Genomic DNA, 11162 nt, shown 5'->3' with positions numbered 1-11162 from the left:
ACAATTTAAATTAACTGTTTTCTATTTTAATGTATTTTAAAATGTAATTTACTCCTGTGATGCCAAGCTGAATTTTCAGCCTCATTACTTTTGAACGGCAGTTTATATACGAGTGTGCTTAAGTTGTTTTAAAGCTGAATATATTGTGTATATGAATAAGTATTGTAAGAATTATACATTAGATATATAATATTTATAATACATAAATAATTATATTACTATATATAGAATTGTAAGAATTGTAAACAATAAGCTTCATTTCACTAAATGTTACATTTCCGTAACTGCTGCTAATAGTTAATAGTTCATTGACCCATTGTGCGGTGCGAGCTGGAAATCACCTGTCACCAGACTGTCTCTGTACTATCTGAAAAGTCATAAATATGACATTAGTTACCATGAGATTAGTGAAAACAATAAACATGAGGTAACATAAAAAGGCAACAGAAACCCTAGCCTGAAATAAGTTGAGGCAAATAACGGTAAGCGAACACTAATCCTCAAATATTAGCTGATTTGATCTTTAAAAAAACAACATCGCTGTAACAACATACTCATGCTACATACATATGTCGGTGTGTTACATAAATATATAAAATAAATGCATTTATTGACTACTAATTACCAGAAATCACAGTTCTGTCACTCTACTCTAACAGTTTGGAATGACCGCCAAAGCATTTCCTGGAACTATCTGAAGTCTACGTGAATCACGTGACGATCAAGCATTTATAACTTCCGTTGTCGCAACTCTCTCTTTATATGGCTCTGAGTCCACACTACAGCGCGAAAACGGCGTTTTCAAAAAGCGCCGTTTTCTCGGATAAAAAACCTCAGTGTGGACGGAAGGCCAAAACGGAGAGAAAAAGACGCGTTTTCAAACGAAAACGTATTAGTGTGGACTAGGCCTAAAAATTCAGACTCTGTATTGAAAAGCTTGTGTCACACTCCGCAATACGTTATTAATATGTTCCCACTTTAGTAAGAAGTTTATTGCAAAACACGATCAATACTTTAATATCTGACAGGAAAAATATTGATTGATTGACAGAACTGCCATGTTTCAATAAAAAGCCACATTATTTCAATCAGTGAATTAATCGAGCCGTCAAATCTAAGAGCGTCAGAACATCAAATATCCACGAGAGAATATTCCTCTAACGATTAACTGTCTAATAAAAGAGACACAAACCCTGATATTGAGATGTATTGATCGTAAGGAATGAGAAGTATTTGATAAAAGAGTTTTGTGTTCCAGTAAAACATATGCAGTTGGCTGTTTAATATAGATAAAAGCAAGTGGAAAATGGATTGCTGCTTTTAGTTTAGTCAGCGCAGAATGGACGGCCACTTGGCTTTTTCTGAAATGTGTCTTCTTATAAAATACACAGCATCTGCTCCAAATATGGGTTTAAAAATAAGACATGGTTATGTTGTTGTACACAAGAAAATATTCTCCTGATTTCTTGGAGGACACTGTCTTGGGTCGAGTAGAAGTGAATTATGCATGAATTTTCTGTTAAAGTCTCCCTTCTCCATCAACTTGAGGCGACGCAAACAGCCCACACAGGGTTCGGGAGTAACGGATTACAAGTAACAGGATTACATATTTAATATATACTAAGTATTAGTAACTGTATTCCACTACAGTTACAATTGAAATGGTTAGTAATCAGAATACAGTTACACTCAAAAAGTATTTTGATTACTGAAGAGATTACTTTGCCTTTTATTGTCATTTGTTTAATTTAATTTAGTCTATTCAGTTGGAAAACATTTATACGTATAAATGATGTGATCCGAGGTGCGTTTAAACAGCAGTGAATTATTTTTTAATTCAAACGAGCGCTTTCACACTGTTGTGAGTGAAAATGTGGAAATGACGTAATTGAGAAACGTTACCTTTGGAGCATGAAACCTCTTAAACTCTATGGACCCAACGGCGGGTCCAGAGGGGGGCGCTATATTGCAAAAAAAGATTACGCTTAAAATGTTAACGTCTCCGTAAACGTAAGTCAGGCATATGAGGTATCATTTGAAAGCTTAGAATGTGAACGTTTCAGAGATAACCATTAGTTCTGCATTTTTGTTACTTAAAATAACAAAATAAGGCCTCAAATTATTCGCGTTGAAAATTAGCGCCCCTAGAGGTAACGGGGTAGAAATATTTATATAAAAGTAAAGTTCTTCACATAGCACATAAATAGGCAAGTCATATATCAAATGAAAGCTCTCATTCTCATAAATGTGACTCTATAGCAAATTTTATTGCCCTAATACCACAGTTCAAAAGAGTTTCAAAAGAATCACAAAGTGAAATATGATTTCTGTAAGTCATCAAATACAAATGTCTCATTTATGCTCCGATCACTGCTGCTATAAGCCCCAAATAGCTAAAGGAAGTTCTTCGGAAGTTTTCTAAAAAATTTGCCATTGTTTACTTGATTAGGTGAATAATCTTATGTTATATCTTATATGTCCAGAACAAAATATGCCTTCCAGAAGTAAATGCTTGCAAAACAAATCATCAGAAAATATGTTTTTGACTATTGATGATAAAATGATGAAATATATAATCACAAAGGGAGGATCTCAGCTTTCTAATGACACATATACTGAGTGTCTAGTCCACTGAGAGGCTGAGCTAGAGTGAACAGAACCAGAATTACTTGTTTTCAAAGTTAGGACAATAAAAATAGAGCCAATGAAATGCAGTTAGCATCTAACCAAATAGCTATATATATATAAGTATACACTATGGGTTTTTTGAGTGCAAAGTTGTGATGTAGAGAATCAGAGACCAGCTCAATGCAAATGTCTATGAATACAGTACAAGCTGCAAATGAAGAAGTATATAACTGAAGGTGCATTGTACAGAATGAGGTATAAATATGTAAATGTGTAAATATATTTATATGGGTGGTGACCATAACAGTGCAAGCGGCATCAGGAGGAAGAAGTTATGTGCAAGAAATGTGCAAGGGAAAAATATAAATTAATAAAAAAAATACAAATATGTAGTTCGGGTGGGATGTAGTGTTCAACCTCATGAGTTTAGAGTTCAGTAGGCTGACAGCTGAGGGAAAGAAACAGTTCCTGCTGGTGCAACAGCGAAGACTCCTATAGTGTCTCCCAGATGGGAGAGGAGTAAACAGACCGTGGTTGCGGTGAGAGGTGTCTTTGATGATGCTTCTCACCCTCCTTAGGCAGAGTTTAGTGTGAATGTCTTTGATGGAGAGTAGCTGGACCCCAGTGATGTATCAGGCAGTTTTCACCACCCGCTGGAGTGCCTTCTGATCGGAGACAGTGCAGTTGCCATACCACACTGTGATGCAGTTTGTTAAGACACTTTCAATAGTGCAGCGGTAAAAGTTCAGAAGGATGTGGGGGGACAGGTGAGCTTTCCGTAGCTTCCTAAGGAAGTAAAGGGGCTGTTGCGCCTTTTTGATCAGAGTGGAGGTGTTGTAGGTCCAGGAAAGATTCTCAGAGATTTTGAGTGTGGGTGTTGAGTGTGAGATTGTTGTTGGCACACCACACTACCAGGTGCTGTACCTCTTCGCTGTAGGCCGTCTCATCTTTGCCGCTGATCAGACCTACCACCGTGGTGTCATCTGCAAACTTGATTATGGAGTTGGAGCCATGCTCCGGTATGCAGTCGAGGGTGAAGAGGGAGTAGAGGATTGGACTCACCACACAGCCCTGTGGTGCACCAGTGTTCAAAGTGAAGGTGGAGGATTTGTGGTCTGTTAGTGAGAAAGTCCAGGGTCCAGTTGCAGAGGGAGGGGCTGATGCCAAGATCAGTGAGCTTGGAGATCAGCTTGGATGGGATCACAGTATTGAACAGCATCCTGACATACGTGTTATTTTTTTCCAAGTGAGTCAGGGCGGGGTGAAGAGCTGAGGCTATAGCATCCTCAGTTGACCTGTTGGGTTTGTAGGCGAACTGATATGGGTCCAGTGTTGGGGGCAGACATGTTTTCAGGTGGGAGAGGACCAGCCTCTCAAAACACTTTGCTATGATGGGAGTAAGAGCAATGGGGTGGAACTCGTTGAGGGCCACTGCAATAGCATGTTTTGGGGCAGTGGTGGCTCAGTGGTTGAGGCTCAGGGTTACTGACCAGTAGGTCGGGGGTTCAAGCTCCAGCACCACCAAGATGCCACTGTTGGGCCCTTGAGCAAGGCACTTAACTCCAGGTTGCTCCGGGGGGATTGTCCCTGTAATAAGTGCACTGTAAGTCGCTTTGTATAAAAGCGTCTGCCAAATGCATAAATGTAAATGTAAATGTGGTACTGGTACAATAGCGGCTAATTTGAATCAGGTGGGGACAATGGCCTGGGCCAAGGAGAGGTTGAAAATGTTGGGAAAGACATCAGCCAGCTGTTCTGCACAGGCCCTGAGCACTCGGTCCGGGATGCCATCAGGTCCAGCAGCTGATGAAACATTATATCCAATAAATACACGATTACATGCCTTTATGCAGTTATGGTATTTTTACAAGAAATACTAACCAATGTAGCCTTTAACATCAGATAGAAAGATACAAATAATATATTTTGTGCCTCATTCTATGAACATAATCCATATACCATCAGAAAAGGATGTTGTTGTTTACATTATGTGGGGTTTTGAATTTTAGCGCCACAAAAATAGTTTTATGCAAATTGTCATGTGAACATTTAGCTTTATGCTAAGCTAAATTGCTATTTGATGCCTTTACATGCATCTTTTTCCAGGCGCGATTATATTTTATAATGAATTTCATGGAGAAAATTCACATTAGAGCATACATTTTTACTGATGTACTGCACAAATATTATTCTTAATGAGAATTTGTGCCCAGGGGCCGTTGACTACCAGGGGGCCATTGACTGCCCGGGTATGCCCTGGGCTTTAAGGCTGCGTGATGTAGTTTTGTGACCCCCCCCACTTGAAAACCCTTTTGGTCATGAACAACCCACCCCCACCTCCACCCCCCATACAAATTTTAGGGAATGAAAAAACGAGTACCCCACACTCAACAACGTTTTGGCATGAAAAACGAGTATTGTGCCAGTGCTGAAGAAGTATTTAGATTACATTACTGACCTTGAATAATCTGTACTGTAATGCGATTTCCTCATCATGCGGGGTCGCGTTTTGAGGCCTCTTAATATGTGAGAGTAACTATAATCTCAGAGTCTGTAAACATAAATTCATAATAAATGGTTGTTTCCACCCAGCGGGTCTTTAGATTCCTCGGACGCTCGTCGGAAATCTCAAAAGGATGAAATGTGTTTGAAAGGGTTTTAAAGAGTCTCAGAGGTCATTCTAGCCGCTGCAACTCTGGGAGCTGAATATCTCATGGTGTTTTTGTTCAACCCTACAAATAAAGACTTTTTCATTGTTGTCCCAGCACACACAAAGCTGTGTTTATGATCTGAGATGTTTTTGCGGAAGACATCATCGATTAAGATCCCCAAACAGATAATCATTGAATTCCAACCGTAAGTTCTACCGATTGTACAGAAGTCCAATGACCAAGATGAACACTCCTGCACAGACTTTAAATTCAATGCAGAACACTCCCCCAAAAAAATGAAGCTGTCAGAGCTTTTTAACTGGAGTCAATTCACATGTCCATTGACCCCAAACTGACCAAATAAATAAGTAATGATAAATTGACCCAATCATACTGTTATCTTGATTGTTTATTGAGTTTTCCTGAGGTAAACAAGACAGGAAAATAACAGTATACAGTTAACCTTAGATTTGCAATATAGTATGCAGGTAGTTGGCACAGTGAACACTACACATGTTGGCATGTGTGGCATTTCAATAGAACAGCAACTGGTTTTGATCAGCAGAGGAAGATAAATGAGTTGTGTAAAATGTTTCTGTCCTACTACAAAGACAGAATCCAGGAGCGTCAAGTTGCAGTTCATAGGATAAGAGTTTAATGTAAATAATTCTGATATATAAATCAAGTCATCTATGGTTTATCATTTGACAGTTAGTGATTTTGCATATTCCATGAGTGTTTATACAAAGCACCAACAGATCTGTCATAGAATAGAAATGTGTGAACTCCTGAGCCAGGAATACTGTGGCGAAATCTGTTTTCTTATTCGATCGCCTCGCTGGAGAACTTGTGTAGTAGTTCTTCTAATTTGTGATTGGTGGAAGGTGGACCGGGTGAAAGGAGCATTGCGCCACTTACTGTAAAGGAGTCAAATGTACTGTCGATCAGCGCCACCTCTTGTAAAGGCGTGCATGTGCTAATAGCGATCGTTCATCTCGCTTTTACTGTAATTGGGCCATTCGTCTGTGATTCGTTTCTCATAACCGCATTGCCTCTGGAGTGAAAAGGCCTTTATACTCTATATTCCCTTTTAATCTCTTACCAAATCTTGCAGTTACAATTGGGTCCACTGGGGGGTTCTGTGGATGTGTTCTGACCTTGAGTCGAGGTGTTGGATGAGAGAAGGAATTTTTATGGGGTCTTTGGCCAAGTGTGAAGTACTTGTGATCTTATTGAATTATACTGTATTGGTATTCATTTCTTCTTGGAGTAATGCATACCAGCGGATGAGGATTGTGGAAAGAAAATGTGAAGCGGTACAAGAAACTCTGAAGCTATCTGGATCGGTATGTGTGTATGTGTGAACACAGACACAGCAGATTTTTATTAAAAGCCATGTTTCGGCACAATAACATGTGATGATAAACACGTGACATCCTTTATGTAATCTCCTTTATGAGTTTATATATTTGCATTACCTCATGCCGTCAGTATTGGTCTCTATGCAAGCTCTGGGTGAGTACAAATGATTTTGCTGTCATTTAATAATTATTATTTATTTCACAATTTGATACCATCATGGCAAATTATGTTTGGAACAGAAAACAGCTGTCTTGAGATCCAAGACACGTCACAGTGATCAAAGATGTATACTGTATGTTTACATACGGTAGGGAAAAAAGCATGCAGATGAATGCAATAACTCAATGCATAATGTGTAAACAGCCTGTTAAGACAGCCTGAACTTCTAGAAGTTTCTTCTCTGTGACATTTAACACCCTTCAACTCTTCCGAAACACTGTTTGCCCTGTGGCCAGACAAGAAGCTGAAGAATCGCCTCTGATCTGAGCGATAAATTGAAAGCCATTAAAAAGTGTTTGAGCGAGGATCAAACCGTCCTCCAAAGCACATACATATTTAATTCCTCCATATACACAGAATCAAAAACTCAAATGATAAAACAATGTTTGTGCCTCATCTCCCAGGAATAGAAGACAAATCGCTGCAGCGTTGCTTGTGAAGTTCCTAGGATCTGGTGCTGTTAAACTTTCCTCGTTTTGGCCACAGATCGAAGCGTTTGAGAAGAATGTGGCATTCAGCAGCTCTGGAATCGCCTCTACAGCTGGATGTTTTTTTTCTCTGATAGAAAAACCACCATCATTCCACAGCGATGACTCGCCTCTAGATGACAGGAAGACTGATGTTCAAAACCACACCCAGCATGAAGTGAGTTATCTTTCACAATAAAACCAGACAACAGACTAAACATCTGCAGCTCTCATTCACCTGGCGAATGATAAAACTTCAAAGAAATAATTAAAAGCAAAAAAAAAAAACAACTTAAAAAGACTGGCATTTATGGAGGGACCCAAGTCACAAATAATGAACTGCACATAATTACCTTTTAACCCTTTTCAAGGTATGTATGTGTGGCAGGGCGGAGGGCGGGGTCGGGTCGTGATCCTACACACCCGGTCCCATATTAGGCTAATTAAGCCTCAGAGGGATAAAGGTCGAATGCAGAGGATCGTGCGGGAGAGAGAGATCATTTGCGGACATGTCTGCTGCCCTTCCACATTATGTATCAGGGCTGGACTGGTAATCTGGCATACAGGGTATTTTCCTGGTGGCCTGACGCACTTTGGGGCTGATCAGGGGCGGACTGGGCATTGGAAGAACCAAGTGGGTCAGCCGCGATAAGCTAAAATGAGCCGCAGCGATATGCAGAACAGACCACAAAATGGCACTGCGATATCAGCGAATACCACCTCCCCAGTTGCTATGTAAAATCCCGGGCAAATTTCTCTTACAAGTCCAGCCCTGGAATGTATGTAACCCCATCAAAATCACCATAACAAAATCTATGCCTTCATATTAAAGGCTTTTCAGCCATTATAAAGCATATAATACACCCGGTGTGGTGGTGGCGTAGTGGGCTAAAGCACATAACTTGTAATCAGAAGGTCGCAGGTTCGAACCCCACAGCCACCACCATTGTGTCCTTGAGTAAGACACTTAACTCCAGGTTGCTTCGGGGGGATTGTCCCTGTAATAAGTGCACTGTAAGTCGCTTTGGATAAAAGAGTCTGCCAAATGCATAAATGTAAATGTAAATATAATCTGGCATACTGGCCATTTTTCCGGTGGGCCTATGCACTTTGGGGCCGATCAGGGAGAACCGAGTGGGCCAGTGGGTCGGCTACAAAATGGTTCGAATGGGCCAAGCTAAAATGAGCCGCCGTGTTATACAGAACGGACCACAAAATGACACCACGATATGTAGAAAAGCCCCGTGAAAATTTTTTACCAAAGTTTGCCAAAGGGCCCATTACTTCTGCTTCTAGCACTTCTTCATGACAGCAATGGCTCAAAATGTAAGTGTTGCCACCTTGTGGACCCACTAATTAGTGCAGATAACTCCAGCTGCATGCACATTCAAAAATTGGTTCAGTGCTTGGACACTCTCCTAATGACGAGATTTGCGTCACGTGTCCTGTACTTGGACACTCAGCAATTTAAACAATTGTTTATGAATATATACAAAGGATTAAATGTATATTTAAAGGTACTATTAGTGGTTTTACCTACATCAATAATTACTATTACTACTGCACATATAATATTTAGTGTTGGGGACTTGAACAAACCATTAACTCTAAAGATTAGTCACAGTCCTGGTTCTGTGAAGAGCACAAAGAGATGGAGATCAAACGGCCTTGTGTGTTTGAGAAAAGACATAGAGTCATAAAGATCGACTGAAGAACTGTTGATGAGATACAGAGATGAACAGAGAGATGACCACAGATAAAGAGAAGGAATGCTGATCCACAGGTTTGACCTTCAGGCTTCCAGAGTCTTGATTTTCTAAGGAAGGTTCATGACAGATTGATCAAACAGTCTATGGTTTATGATCATAACCTTACTTCACAAAAAACAATAATCTGTCCTGAGAGTTGTAGAAACTTATAACTCATCATTAATCTACTGCATAGTAAGAATGACTGAAAGTAGAATCAGTTTTGAATCTGACGGTCAGATATATACTGTATGTTCATAGACAAACTGCAAACATGTCAATCAAATTATGCACTTGTGATGTCAAATTTCTATAAAAAAGTACCAAAACTGAATCTTACTTCTGCACGGGGAGAAAACGCAGATATTTCCAGCCTCTCGCAGGTCGATCCGACCGTGATCCAGAGTTAATCAACTGTTGGACATTTTCAGCCGGACTGATCTGATCATTGGAGGCCCGAAACTCTTCTAATGATGATCATATGAACTGAACACAGCACATCAGGTTTGTGATTTCACTTTATCTCTGTCTAGCTGAGAATCTCAGACTCACTCACAAACAATCAATAGACTTCAATCGCACACCAACCGTAAAGATAACGGCATGTGACATTCAACGAGGAAGAACAAAGAATGTTGTCCAGTATCATGGCTGAATATAGACTATAAAACTTGGATGAGTATTCGGTGCAGATTTTGTTTCAGTTTTGGAGGGTCATTTGTTTTGCGAGTATAGAGCCGGCTCTGAAACTTGAGAGATGTTTTTAAATGCTTCTTTCCCTCTAATAATGTATGAGGGATTGGCTGAGCTGAACGCAAATATCAGTGTGGGCAATTTTTCTATATTTACCCTCCATGCAACTGTAGTAGCCCCCCTTTTAAGGTATATTCAAGGTTCATTTTTCTGTTTATTTGTAGATTTGCCATCCAAAACATTCTGCTGAAGCCCAGATGTCATGTGATATGTTCATATTTCCTCAGAGATGGCAGAAAGACGTGTGTGTGCAGTACATTTTAAACTCTGTACATTTTAAATGAATATGCTTGTGCTTTAAAATAAGGAATTATTTCTACAAGCAGACTTTCAGAATTAAGATCTAGCCAAGCTCAGACACTTCAACTTAGATTATTTATGCAATGACATGGAAATTAGCAGGATGGAAAAAAGATCTAAAGAGCTGACTTGAGTAGTTTTATAAAATATATAGACTATTTTGAGTGATATATATTTATTTATTTAAAAAAAAAAAATTATTATACAGATAATTAAAATTCATTAAATAATTTTGACACAAGCATTAAAAAAGAATACAAAAGATTTAATGCAAGTCATTTGTAACTCTGACAAGTGCAGTCTCTGTACAGTTATGGGGCCTTAATACTGACTGAAATTGTTCATATATATATTTCAATGTAGAAATGAACATAGTTCGCCTGTACTTATCCAATTCTCCTGGATCAATCGGTAGCTTCTTAATAAGAGGTTTGATAACTGCCATTTTAAAGTTTCTTGGGACACGTCCTAAGGATAGTGAGTTAATAATATTAAGAAGAGGTTCTGAGATTACAGGGAATACCTCTTTTAAGAGCTTAGTTGGTATTGGATCTAACATACATGTTGTGGCTTTTCATGACCTTTGACCGTGAAGGATTGAAGTTGCTGGGGGTGTTGTAGTTCAGCGAGTATTGACACTGACTATCACCCCTGGAGTCACGAGTTTGAATCCAGGGCGTGCTGAGTGAATCCAGCATAAGCAACCAAATTGTCCTGGTTGCTAGGGAGGGTAGAGTCACAGGTAACCTCCTCGTGGTAGTGATTAGTGGTTATCGCTGTCAATGGGGCGTGTGATGAGTTGTGTGTGGATCGTGGAGAGTAGCATGAGCCTCCACATGCTGTGAGTCTCTGCGGTGTCATGCACAACGAGTCACGTGATCAGATGCGCGGATTGACGGTCTCAGAAGTGGAGGCGACTGAGATTCGTCCTCCACCCGGATTGATGCGAGTAACCGCGCCACCGCAAGGACCTACTAAGTAGCGGGAATTGGACATTCCAAAATTGGGGATAGAAGTTACTCTTGATGAAAATT

This window comes from Xyrauchen texanus, chromosome 27 (genome assembly GCF_025860055.1).
Source record: "Xyrauchen texanus isolate HMW12.3.18 chromosome 27, RBS_HiC_50CHRs, whole genome shotgun sequence".
Lineage (NCBI taxonomy): Eukaryota > Metazoa > Chordata > Actinopteri > Cypriniformes > Catostomidae > Xyrauchen > Xyrauchen texanus.
Note: the sequence above shows the minus strand (reverse complement) of the source record.